The sequence below is a fragment of the Gorilla gorilla genome, chromosome 8 (genome assembly GCF_029281585.2).
Source record: "Gorilla gorilla gorilla isolate KB3781 chromosome 8, NHGRI_mGorGor1-v2.1_pri, whole genome shotgun sequence".
In the NCBI taxonomy this organism is placed as follows: Eukaryota; Metazoa; Chordata; class Mammalia; order Primates; family Hominidae; genus Gorilla; species Gorilla gorilla.
In genome coordinates this window covers 101,402,946-101,416,933 of record NC_073232.2, presented here as the reverse complement: position 1 = coordinate 101,416,933, position 13,988 = coordinate 101,402,946, and the positions used below count along the sequence as shown (strand labels likewise).

Genomic DNA, 13,988 nt, shown 5'->3' with positions numbered 1-13,988 from the left:
ATATTTACATATATTTATGGAGTACAAGGTGATGTTTCAATACATGCATATATTGTGGAATGATCAAGTCAGTCAAATTGGCATATCCATCACCTCAAATATTTATCATTTCTTTTTGGTGAGAACATTTAAAACGCAGTGGCTCATGCCTGTAATCCCAGCACTTTGGGAGGCTGAGGTGGGTAGATCACCAGGTCAAGAGTTCGAGACCAGCCTGACAAACATGGTGAAACCATGTCTCTACTAAAAGTACAAAAACTAGCCGGACGTGGTGACATGTGTCTGTAATACCAGCTACAGGAAGCTGAGGCAAGAAAATCGCTTGAACCTGGGAGGTGGAGTTTGCAGTGAGCCGAGTGCACTCCAGCCTGGGCAACAGAGCGAGACTCCGTCTAAAAAAAAAAAAATCCTCTCTTTTAGCTATTTTGAAATATACATTATTGTTAACTGCAGTCATTGTGTGGTGTAATAGAACATCAGAACTTACTCTTCCTTCCATACACAGCATTTTACACATATTATCATGATTAATCCTGTCATTAATTCTATAAAATATTATTGTTTCCATTTTCCAGATGAAGAAATTGAGGCTGAAAGAGGTTAATTTCCTAAGATAATAGAGCCAGGATTCACATTCAAATCTAACGGGTTCTGGGATTCATATTTTCCATTGCACAGAAGCATAAAACATTGCCCTTCCCCTCTCCCCAATATTCCCTCCATATCTTCTTATATGGGTGGAAAATCTGTGTGCTCTGTGGGTGGCAACAGTTGGTGTCTTTAAGAGAGCAGGGTTACTAAATACTAACTTTAACCGGAACTGAGAACATCTGTTTCTGAGGGCTGCATTGTGTAGCTGGGTGGAGGCAGTCGTGTTGGTGAGGTTTGATCTCCTACGTTCAAGGAAATGGGAAAAGCTCAGCAAAAAGCATTTACTGATTTGAATGAGTTCCAGTGACTGGAGAAAATAAGCATCTCTGACATCAGTTTTTCCCAAACCCACAGCAGTTTAGTCTTCATACGTTCTTCCGGAGACCAGAGAAAATGTTTGTTCCCACATTTCCAAAAGCACTTAGGGAGGGACGATGCAGTCTGCCAGAAGCGGTTCTGCCTTTGGGACTGAGTCCCCTTCTGGGACATTTTTAGAACTTCCGTCCGCCATGCGTGAGGGCGGGTGGTGAAGTTCTGGTGGCCGGGTCTGAGGAGCTCACGTGACTCACTGCTGTGCCTTCTGTGGGTCTCCAGCTGCGCCCTTGACTTGCATCATTAGCTGTCCTCATCCAAGAGGTCTGAAGATTCATCAGACTGTAAGCTCGCACTCCATTTCCTTTTGATTGCATCATGTCATTAGCTTACTGAGAAGACAATGACTATTTCCATGAGAAAGGTTCATTCTGCCACCACAGCTGTTACCAGTAAGCAGCTGGCACCCTGCTGGTAGGCAGGGTAGAGTCCTCTGTTGTGTATATAAGATGGTGGAGGAATTACTGAAGCAACTTCCTCACTTCAAGTTTCCTTGATTTTCATGATTACAATGGCCTTTACTTTCATTCTTCTCTATTTTTCTATGGTCATACTTGTTCTTTACATCAACTGGAGATGTTCTGCAGCAGAAACTAGTATGCTGTTTTCTGATCATAGCCTCTTCTCCCTTTAACTCTGTTATTCGTAAGATGTCACTTTAAGCAAATGAAGATTTCTAGTCCCTCTGCAACTGCCTTTTTTGCCCAAATGCCACCCCCTCCTACTTTACTTCTTTATGTGTGCAAGCCTTATCCATGAGGTATTGTTTAATCCACTTCATCCTCCTGCCAGAATCTCCAACATCCCAGCTCTCTTTTCTGCCCTAAATATCCAACCTGTAAGTACTAAACCTGGGTGCCATCCAACTGTCTGCCTTCTACAACCACTTATTGAAACACACACACACACACACACACACACACACGCACACAGAGTTATGGGCATTGGTATTATTATAATTGCTTGTATCCAACTTGAGTGGATATTCACCACCACTCCCCAATTTTTTTGTGTGTGAATGTGTGTGCCCCTAATAAGCTTCCTCTCTCAGTACTCATGGTGGACATTCCAGCAAGTTCTGGAATGTAGCACAAGGTGATGTTTCAACACATGTATATATTGTGGAATAATTAAATCAGTCAAATTGGCATATCCATCACCTCATATATTTATCTTTTCTTTTTGGTGAGAACATTTAAAATCCTCTCTTTTAGCTGGAAGTGTCTCTGTACACTTGTCCTAGAGAATAATAATGACTATAGAGTCATGGGGCAAAACTTCCTATCCTAGAACCTCTCTCCTATGCTGCCTCTTCAAGTCTCTCCTCCTGCACTCACCACTCCTTTTCTCTATTCTTAGGACAAGTTCTGATCTTCTCCCTATCCAGAAAAAAATCTCTTTATCTGTCCTCTAGACTCCATTCCTGCCTGTCTCTTCCAGGACTTTACTCCATTAATTACTTCATTTCTCTTCTACAGTCAAACTTTTTCTCCAATATCGTTCATTTTAAAATTTAAAAAACAAAACAAAACTTCCTTTACTCTGCATCTCCTCTAGCCATGCTTATCTAGCAAACACATAAGGTATTGTTCCAATTTTTTCACAACTCATTTAATATTCATAGTGACACTATTAAACATTCCCTTTCTCAGTTTCATATTTGAGACATCTGAGACACAGAGAAGTCAAGTAACCTTCCTGAAGTCACCTAGTTTATTAATTAATGTCAGAGCTAGGAATCAGACCCAGGAAGTCTGGCCTAGAGGCCACCAGGCTGTTCCGTACTCCCCCTTCAACATTCTACCTCCTCCTTTTACTTCTCAACCAACCTTTTCAAAACATGGGCACTACTTACACTTTCTACATTGCAAATTGTCTTCTGTTTCTGCAGTCCTCTGAAATTGTTGCTTAGGGACATTGGTGACTAACTTCCAGCTTGCTCAATCCAAGAGACATGTTTTTTCCCTTTCCTCTCCACTCTCTCGCCCTTTCTCTTGTTCCTTCAATGCACAGAATTAGGTCAGTCATAATCCTGGTTCATGCCATATTTATTATTGGTCATTCAATGCCCATTTACCTTTAGTTAATTTTGATAAAGTATTTTTAAAATATAGCAATGAAATAAAAGTCAAGGCCTCAAAAATAACCTACCCCTAACTATGCTCAAACCACCATTTCATTCTCCTTACTCCCTTCACCCAGGTAACTCATTATATTAAATGCTATGTTCATCACTCCTTTATTTTAGTTTTGAACATTTTTTAAAAGAGTATCATACTATATACAATTCTCCTAGAAACTGTTTTCAATTGATGTTATATTGCTAAGATTCATCCATACTGTTGCATGTCAATTGATTTCATTAATTTTTACTGCTATATAATAACTAGTCAAATATATGCAAATACAACACATTTTATTCATACATTTTCCTACTGATGGACATTTGAATAAAAGACATCTCTAGACCTTATGTTATTACTCTGGTGTTTGGTGATATTTGTTGACATCTCCTCCCTTTTTGAAAACCACCGCTCCTTTTTCATTTTCTTCCAGTTCTTCTTTAATGTGACTGTTTCTTTGTAGTCACCTTCATTGACTCATCTATCTCCTCCTGCCACTTAAATATTGATGTTGCTCAAAGTTCTGTCTTTAGTTCTTTCACTTTCTATTTCATATGTTATTCTGATGCAACCATGGAAAGTGAAAGTCCATGGTATCTGTGTGGGCTGTGAGCTGTGAGTTTCTAAATTTATTTTTTTATTTTTATTTTTTGTTTTCATTTTTGGTTTTTTTCTTTTTTCTTTTTTTTTTTTTTTTTTTAGACGGAGTCTCGCTCTGCCACCAGGGTGGAGTGCAGTGGTGTGATATGGGCTCACTGCAACCTCTGCCTCCCAAATTCAAGTGATCCTCCTGCCTCAGCCTCCTGAGTAGCTGGGACTACAGGTGTGTGCCACCTTGCCCAGCTAGTTTTTTTTATTTTTAGTAGAGATGGAGTTTCACCATGTTGGACAGGATGGTCTTGATCTCCTAACCTTGTGATCCGCCCGCCTTGGCCTCTCAAAGAGCTGGGATTACAGGTGTGAGCCACCACGCTGGACCTCTAAATTTATTTTTAATCCTACATACCTCTCCTGAGGCAGAGTCTTATATTAAACTACCCACCTAACTTGGCCTCAGTTTTCTCACTTGTAAAATGGAAGGGACAATAATATCCACCTCTTGGTGATGACAGTACTGAAGGAGATGGCCTGTAAACTATAGAGTACAGCTTCTAGAACAAAGAAGGGTTTCACAAATGAAAACTATTTTATTACTATTGTTCTGTAGTTTACCACATGCGTTCATGTCCCAGATTTTCCTCAACACAGACAACAGAAATGTAAGGGCATCATGCAGGAGTGCAGTTGAAGTGGATGGTCAGAGACTACTGCCTCAGAGACTAGTCTTGGTGATTGCATATAGGCTGCAATTCTGGTCCCAAATGGGAAAATGAAAAATGCGCTGTCCTGTAGCCTAGCTATTCAAGCTTGCCTATCAGAACAGTGGGAGCCTCAAAAGGTGAAAGTAGTCTTTCCCTAATTTCCTTAAAGCTCAGCCCAAATTTTAACTATGGAAAGATAGAACATTAGGAGATGCCAGCAAATGTACCTAGATTAAAAGAAGAGACAAACTTGGATTCCAAATGCTTCAAATTATCTCAAAGTCATGACGTTTAACCATAATTTTCATAACCAGGCACAAGATGACTGAAAAAGTGGCCAGTGCTCCCATATCATTAGGTGCTAGTCAAGGAGGGTTATAAAGGATCTTTTCTCACTATTTCTTGCTATGAATTTGATGTTGTAAATGGATAGGCTACATTTATGACCTCGAGAAGACTTACACATGAATAAAATTTAAAGGAGCATCTGCTATGCATTTCTTCTCTTTTCCCAAACTGAAGCCTGATGGGGCCATAGACTCTGGCTGGGATGCAATATTGTAGAAGCCTAAGTTGATGGTCACTTGTCAAAGGGAATGATATAAAACATAGCAACCCGGTGAAATTTAAAAAAGGAAAAACACTTGGTTAACATTCACTTCTAAGACTTTGTCATAAGGAACCAATCAGAGATGGATGCAAGAATTTACAAGCAAGCATGTTCATATCAGCATTGTAATATCAATAAATTGGTAACAGCCCAAATGTCCAAGAATAGAACATAAATTAAATAACTTCTGGTATAGCTATATGACTGAAAAAGAATTGCAACCAAATGCTAACATAAAGACATGTCCTTAACTGTAGTTATTGCCATGATAAAATACTTATGATATAATCTTAAGTAAGAAGAAAGCCATAAAGCAGAATGTAGAAAGTAATGGCAGTTTGGTAATGAAAAAAAAAGTATATATATATATATGAATCATTGGGGGGATATAGCAAAATATTAGTAATGGTGGTCTCTAAGAGGCGTGATTGCTGGAGATATTAAATTTTTTTTGTATTTAAAATATCTTATTTACATTATTCATTATTAATAGAATTTTATAATTAAAATTATCTTCAAAATTAAAACATGAAACATAAAGAAAAAAATAGCTGGGCAGAAGGTGAGTTTATAGGCACAAAACAGAAAGGATGAAGAGAAGAAAGACCTTTAAAAAGGGAGCACAATTCAAAGAGGCAGAAGTTGGAGCAACTTTCAGCTGAAAATAGGGTATCAGCAGCCTCAACTCTGGTCAGAGAGGGGAACACCTGCTCATATTATTATGCCAGAATATATGGGGAATATCAGGTCATAGAATTTGACTGTCTAGGACTCCTATCAAAAAGTCTAGCTGGTGAATTGGAACATGCATATGTGAGAGTTAAACTATTTGTTAATAGCATACAATAGTATTAAAAGCACTTCGTTTCTAGAAAAGGAGGGGGAGTAACGGGAACAAGGAAGCACAATAATAGCATAACATAAACCTGCCAACATGATTCATCCCAAATGCTCTCTAAACTTTCCAGAGTTAAAATTCGGTTTGTCGGGTGGGGAGGTATATATCTGTCTATGAGTGTGGATGTGTGTGTGTGGATGTGGATGTGGATGTATTTGTGTGTGTGTGTGTGTGGATGTGTATATGCATTTGTTGGGGGATTATTTCCAAAACATTTTCTTTGGAAGGTAAGTGGTAGGGACAAGATCTTGAACTGGTGTAACTGCCCAAGAAAGCGGTGTGGCTCTACTTATGTCAGATGAAATAGACTTTAAAACAAAAATATTATTAGTGATGAAGACCATCACTATATACAAATGAAAGTTTCAAATTGCTAAGAATATAGAGCAATCTTAAGCATATATGCATCTAATAAAAGTATTGCCATAGATAAAGCAAAATTGATATAATTGTAGGAATAAAATTATTAACTCATTATCATAGAAGGTGATCAACATATCACTCTCCATTACTAAGTTAGACACATCAATCAGCAAAGATATAGAAGATCTAAATAATACAAAAAAACCATTTTTGATCTAATAGGCACATGTAGATTTCTACATCTGATAGAGAAAATACATTTTTTTCAAGTACACACAGAAATTGATCATGCACTAAGCCATAATGAAAGCCTCTACACATTTAAAAGAATCAGAATCACATAGAGCATGATTTCTGACCACAAGTGTAAGTTACAAATTCATTTTAAATATATTAATACGTAAACTTCACATATTTAGAAAAAAACAAATTTCTATATAATTCATGGTCTATAAAATAAATTATAATAAAGATTTTCAAAGACAGTACTGTATAATATTTTAACAGACCAACAAAATTTGTAGATATAGAAAAAAATGGTGTTTTGAAGAAAAGATGTAACCATAAATAATTATATTAGAAAACCAAAGGAAGAATTAAAAAAAAGAGCTAAATGTGCACCTTAAGAGACAAGAAAAGAAAAAAAATAGAATAAACCCCCAAAAGTAGAAGGAAAGATATAATTAAAATAGCAGTAGAAATCAATGAAATAGAAAATAAATATATAATAGAAAAAAACACAAAAGAAAAAGGGTGGTTTTTTTTTTTAAAGAAACTAATAAAATAGACCAAACTCTGAGAAGATTAATCACAAGAAATTAGAAAAAGCACACATTAATAATATGGAAAAAAAAGAGAATATGCAACTACAGATATAGCAGAGAGTTAAAAAAGATAAGGTAATATTATTAACAATTATAAGTGAACAACTTTAAAAACTTAAACAAAATGAAGAAATTACTAGAAAAGTATGATAAACCAGAAATGACTCAACATGAAACACAAATGTTTATCTATTTCCAAATTGTTTATGTGTGAGAGCACTTTCTTCCTACAATATCAACTCCAATCTAAGTTTCTGGAGGGTAAGAGATAGCTATGAACAACTTGGGCCACAGGATAAAGAACTATCAACAGGAAGTAGGTAGACTGGAGGTGGGGGGTGGGGTAGGTCCTAAGCAAAGTTTTGAAACATAGATGGGCATTCATACTGTAGGATGGTCAACAGGTGAGATGCTGGCTACCACCCATGGATGCTTCTCGAAGGAGTACAGTGCGAAGGAAAACCCATGCAGCTCCCCAGCTGCATACACGCAATGTCCTCAAATGGAGATCCTAAGGTTGATGGTTTCAAATTCAACCCCCACAAAATTTCCTGGTGTTGGCAATTAGTGATGCTTAGTTGCATGAATGCATGAACGTAGATTGTTTCTTCATGTTGACTTCACTCTTCTCGATTTATGCTTTCCCCTTTCTTGGAATCTCTCTTCTCTCCCCATTCCCCATTCTTGGTCTAGTAGATGTTAGGAGAAGGAGGAAACAGTTCCTCTATTCTTCCAAATCTTTCAGTTTACAGCTTCCCTTCAGTTTTTAAATTCACAGCCCAGAGATGCTGCTTCTGTGGTTTTTCTCTGCGACTTTACCCTACCTAAGGCAATAGGTGACACATGATGTCCTAGGCAAGGACAGGACTGGGATAACCTCAGGATTTGGAAGGAGAGGAAGCAGGGGGAAAAGGAGCACATCTATTAGTCATTTGGAGTAGCTTCCTGCCACATGTGTAAATAATAGCTAGAAGACAAAGTGTCATGTGCCATAATAGAAACATGTAAGAGATCATTTGGAACATTACTGAGAGAGCCAGGAAACATTAATCAATTTTAGTGTTTTAGGTTTCTTTAAATAACTTCATCACATGCTACATATTAGGTCAAGTTTTAAGATCAACAGGCCCCCTTAAGTTATAAGACTGGAGACCACTGGTTCACCTAATGCAACTTTATCTTCATTTTTTATTTATTGACTTATTTGTTTGTGTCTTTGTCTGAGAATTAAGAAGACTGGTCTATTTAAAACTTGTTCATCAAGCAACGTGTTCATCACAAGCTTCTCTAAATGGGTGGTACATCAAAAGACATTTATTTGAACAAATTTATTTGGAGAAAAATTCTCTTTGGGAATTTGGAAATAATTAGATTTAGGTGTTAGGTATCTTGGGAATCTTAATTTTGGGGATAAAATTTTCCATTTCTTGGAAAGAATGTGGCTAATAGGCACAAATTATTTGTGATTTCACCCATGGAGGAAAAATGCAAAATGCACTAAATTATCTCAAATGTTTTCTTGGCATGGAGACAAAAATCTAGATATGTTTAAGCATCTGGATGACCAAGAGAACTATTAATCTCCGTTGCAATTATTCATATTATTCTGTCCTTTCACCACGATTTCTAATCACATCAGGAGCTCAAGGCAAAGGGACAAAATTTGGTTAACAGACATTTTTATGTAATTACGGTGGGGGTAATGTGCCTTAGGAAGGCGAGAAGACAGAAGAGGTCTTGTCTGGGAGGTTCAGTAATTGAGAATGAATGGAATACTGAAAGCAGATTTTTTTCCTAGAGCAAGTCATATCCATATAAACTATGTAAGTTATTTTCTAGCCTGCTTCTACTTTTTTATATACTGCCATGACTTGCATTTTGTGTCAGGGCACAAGAATTTTTAAAAATACTTGGTGTTCAAGACCTTATTCTTGAATTCTTACTGCTGTGCCTCGACCCTGACATACCCTGTCTCTCTTTTTGAAACAGTTTTCTGTATTTGTTCCTCTTTCTAATATTGGACTGTTGATATTCAGACTCCTCCTACTCCACCATTTTTATTTCAGTTTGGTCTCCATACTTCCGACTTTAAAAACATTTTTTTTACCGTGGATTTCTGCTTTTGGTTTAATTATTCCATGAACAACTCTGTGAGTAATGATGCTTGTTTGCTTGTTTTGGTCGGGACCGAAGCCATGTCTCACTGTGTGTTGCACACACAGGCAGTTCCATGGGCAAGGCCTGGCCCTGAGCTGGGCCCAGGAATGGATTGCACAGTGGTTTTAAACCCACCACAAGCCATTCCCACTTTGGGTTGGCAAAAACTTGTTCCAGGAGATGAGCTACACCCGTGGTCTGACTTCCACATGTTAACAATTATTTGCAGAGGAAACTTGCCCTAAGATGTGGTGCAAATAATACTAATCTATGTCAGTCTTGGAAAAAAAACTCTATTTGTACACTGGACTGAATATAGATCAGTTGTCGAAACTTTGGTATTAAGACAATTGACAACTGAGCATTCAGACAATTTGAAAATGGAGCAAATTCCAAACTCTAAATTATTATTTTCTGAGCTAAAAAGTTAAGATGCATATTAAAGCACTTCCCTGATTGATATAAGGAAGTGACATTGATTCTAGGAGAAAGAGAAGACCGTCTTCCAGAGGCACTGGATGTGCTAAGTGCTTAGATGTACATGTGGTATAACTTAGCATTCATGACATTAATTTCTACAGTTTTCTGCCAGTGACTATCTGTCACATGTAGTAATTAAAAGTTTTAAATAATATGCTGGAGAGAATCACCCAGCTCTGAAGAGTCTGGGCCATTTCCCAGTCTGGGCAGCTTAAGTACCCACGAGAAAATAAGTTCTATGAGGACACAAACTGATTCTTTTTCATGATTTTATCCCTGGCACCCATCACAGTGTTTAACATGATACATACCTGCTGAATAAAAAAGAATTCTGACGTTGCTGCTTATTGCTTGCCACCATATAATTCTTGTCAAGTAATAAACTCTCTGTTGTAAAAATGACCTCGAGGTAAGGGGTAAAACTTGCTAAAATCAATTAACTTTTGTTGTGAAATTGCTCAGGAAATGCTGAAGATTTTTCATGAAAATGTGGCACTGTAGGAAGTTTACATTTTAGACTTTCTGTATTTAGACAATATTTATGACTTTGTCATAATTTATTTGAGAAATTTTCTCTGGATGCCTCCTTTGTGTTAGGTATTATGCTAGGAAATGGAGAAACAGTGTGAGAGCATTGATGGTCTGCTGTACTCCAAAAATCAGCAAGTCATGGATTTCTTCTCAGCTTAAGCTGACACTTGAAGGTTGTCTTAGTGTGTGTGTTGGGTTGGGGTTGGAGAGTGGGGTGTGGCTAAAGCCGGCAAACAGGAAAACCTTGGCAAATATTGCAGTTATCTGTTTAAACATACTAGGTGCTAGATGCACATTGGTTACTAGTGAGATTTAATTTTTAGAGAGCACAGGTGATACTGCATTTCTGAGTTAAGCCTTGTGGAAGCCAACTAAAAAGTCCCTTTCTTCCTTCAGGGAAGGATGGGAGAAGAAAGAGGAGAAAAGAAAGGAAAGGAAGACAGTAAGAGGTGAGGGATTCAGTAGACAGGAGGGAAGAAAACAATAGAGAAGGGGGAGGAAAATGAAAGAGGGTGAATAATCTATTTCCGTAGGTCAAAATTGCCACTCTCTTTATTTTGTTAACATTGTTAAAACCTTTTTCATTGTGCTAAATGAATTGATATTACAACTGATCATTAAGCTGGGAAAAGCCAGAAGTCCAAGTAAAACAAGACTGTTTTTGCATTATTATTATTTTTTAATTTTTATCTTTGTTTGAAACATGTGTCACTCTGTCACCCAGACAGGAGTGCAGTGACGTGATCTCGACTCACTGAAACCTCTGTCTCCCGGGCTCAGGGAATCCTCCCATCTCAGCCTACCACATAGCTGGGACCACAGGCTGTGTCACCATGCCCAGCTAATTTTTGTAATTTTTGTCTTTTTTGTAGAGACAGGGTTTCACCATTTGCCCAGGCTGGTCTCGAACTCCTGGGTTCAAGCAATCCACTCACCTTGGCCTCCCAAAGTGCTGGGATTACAGGCGTGAGCCATCACACTCCTTCGTTTTTTGCATTGTTATTCCTCACAATTGTTTCTTTTTCTCTTGGTCTTTCTCAGTTTAGTGCACAGTAAACTTTTCCTCAAACTTTGCAAAAAGCAGGGCACCCACCAGGCTGCATCTCCTCATGGGGGCCGGGGTGGGGGTAAGTTTTTGCCCTTGTCCCTTGTCTTTTCTCCATGTCTCAGGAGCAGCCACCTTCCAAGGGGCCTCCACTTGACCTCTCTGGCTTCTCCAGGTATCCCCCAAACCTCTACAGCAAAATGAGCTCATCTCTGTGTTTTGAACTGGAAAAGAACAATTATTCCTTGCCTTCCTTATTCTTCCTCTGACTCCAAACAACCAGAAGAAACCCATACAATTTTTAAAAAACAAATAACAATCTGCATAAACAAGGTATAACAGCAACTGAAATGTCAACATCTTAGAACTTTCAGTGCATGATCTGCCAGTCTGGGAAATCCACATGATGTAATACTAGGTCTATGCTGCAATTTCTACCCAGTGAAGAGCCGTTTGGGGTAGGCACAAAATAAAAGTTGCCATTTTAACAAAAAGTAAAGGGCTTGTATGTATATGTAGAAGTCTGCATATGACACTTCGAAATGTGGGTTATAGTGGTGGTCAGTTTCATTCTGCAGAGTATGTGGAAAGAGAGTAAGATTTCCTATAACTCAGCATTACATGGAACTCTGCAGTAGCCAGAGACTAGCTATAAAGATGCTTTATGTAGCATCTGGTGTGTCTCTGCCATTTGTGGAAATGTTGAGATACTCCCTTATAGCTTGGTAGGTAGGTACTGTCCTGAGCCTGAACATTTCCATCATTCTAACACTGTAGCCCCCTCCACAGGACCTTACTCTGAATTCCCTGAAGACCCAGAATCTAAAGAAAGTACATCCAGATTAACAAGGGGCACTCAGAATAGGGCTTCAGCTCCATGGCCTATGTCCCATTGTTGCCTGAGCTATACTGATTGTAAAATATATTTGAAAGTTATCCTGAAAATAATTATTCCAATGCAGTTGGCTTGACCAAACTACATACAGAAGATACAAAAGGGTTAGAAGAAAAAGAAGCAAAGTTATTTCAGATGAAACTGGGATCATTTCCCAAAGTAATAGCTCTCACCATTTCCCATCCTTAAGGAAAGATGATGAGGTAATTCCAGGGCCAGATTGCATATTATTTGGCGTCTTTTAATAATAAATGATACTACAGATATACACAGATGTAGGTAAAAATACACATATTTTTGATAAGTGAAATGTAAACAGAATTTGTATAAATCAAATTATGTTTTTAATGTAAGAGAAAGAGTCCTTTTCTAGCAAGTATTTTGTCTTGCTTATACTGTGAGCCTCAGCACCCAGGAGAGTGCCTGAAATGCAGGTGCTCAATAACTTTTTTAAAAGTTAATTAATGGATGCATGTTCTTGTGGATCAACTAGGACTTTAAAAAACTTTCCTTCAATGCTTTCAACCCTTGTATTTGGGTATAATTTGCTCAGATTGTGAGAAGCAGAGACTGTTGTTACTAGGCTGCAGGCATTGTGTCTGATCTGAGCCTTCACTACTGACATACTAGAAAGTGTTACCATTTACCCAATGTTCACAGCAACATGCTGAGCATCTTGGGCAGAATGGTGAATGCAAAGATGACATAGAGTGAAGTCTGACCTAAAGACCTAAAATAGTTTATATTTAGATGTTTTATACTGATTGAGGTGGTGAAGAGTGAACTAGTGGTATAATAGTAATCAAAGAAAATTACAGAATTCCACAATTTTCAACACATCTGAGATCTCACCCCTTTACTAGAACTTGGATATCAGATTCTCTTCAGGAATAAAGAGATTCCTTTAAACCGCTTTGGGATGAAGAAAATCCAGTAAATACAAAGCAAAAACTTCAGAAAGACAATTTTTTGATGAATCTTTCTTTCAAACTACAGCTATTAGTTAGGGAAAGAAACAAATTCCATGGATACATCCAGCCTGCCTCTTGTCCCAACCTTATTTCCGACCTGTCACAATCAAGTTAAGGAAAGTTTTATTTTGCTAGTAACAATGTGATCTCCTTCACGGTCTCTATTCCCCAAACAACGATCCCTAAGATTCCCAGATCTATGCTGACCTCCAGTGTCTCCTTGAGCTTCAAAATTTTGCAAGGCCGTGATTTCAAGCATGCTTCCAAACAAAATTTTGATGGATGGGAACTCTGAAGTCTTAATAGAATCTTTTCCTAAATTAAACAATACTCATAAATGCAAAGTAGTTATCCTTAAAATAATTCATTCTCCAATTGAAAAAAAAAAACCTCACATTGCATTCTTAAAGTGAACCATACCTCAAGATGAGAAGAGCTTGTTACATGCTATTCACACTTCTCCACTCTGTATTCTGGCCCTGAATTGGACAGTAGTGAAGAAGTGATTTTTTTTCTCTTTCCTCAAAAAACCCAGTAACATATGCCACTGTCTGTTATGATTTTGCTAGCACCATTGACTAACTACCTGATCACCAGCTGTGACTTCCATTAAGAATCTCTTTTTGGATGTAACTAGTGAGCAAGAGTCCAAATGAAATTACCTTTATTTGCTGTTTCCTGCCCTCTAACCAAATGTTCTGACCACATGTTTGGCTTAGAAAGGAGAGGCTGTTGTTTCACTCCCTAAAAGCCAGTTTTTGCTAGAA

At 37.8% G+C, this 13,988-nt stretch overlaps 1 long non-coding RNA gene across 1 annotated transcript in view; it reads left to right on the top strand.

The window, feature by feature from the left end:
- The first annotated feature begins 1,018 nt into the window (after window positions 1-1,018).
- LOC134759180 (uncharacterized) overlaps window positions 1,019-13,988 on the top strand; it is a 29,135-nt gene continuing 16,165 nt past the window's right edge. The window contains exon 1 of the long non-coding RNA XR_010135117.1: window positions 1,019-1,307. This is a non-coding gene — a long non-coding RNA (uncharacterized lncRNA). The remainder of the gene's footprint in view (window positions 1,308-13,988) is intronic.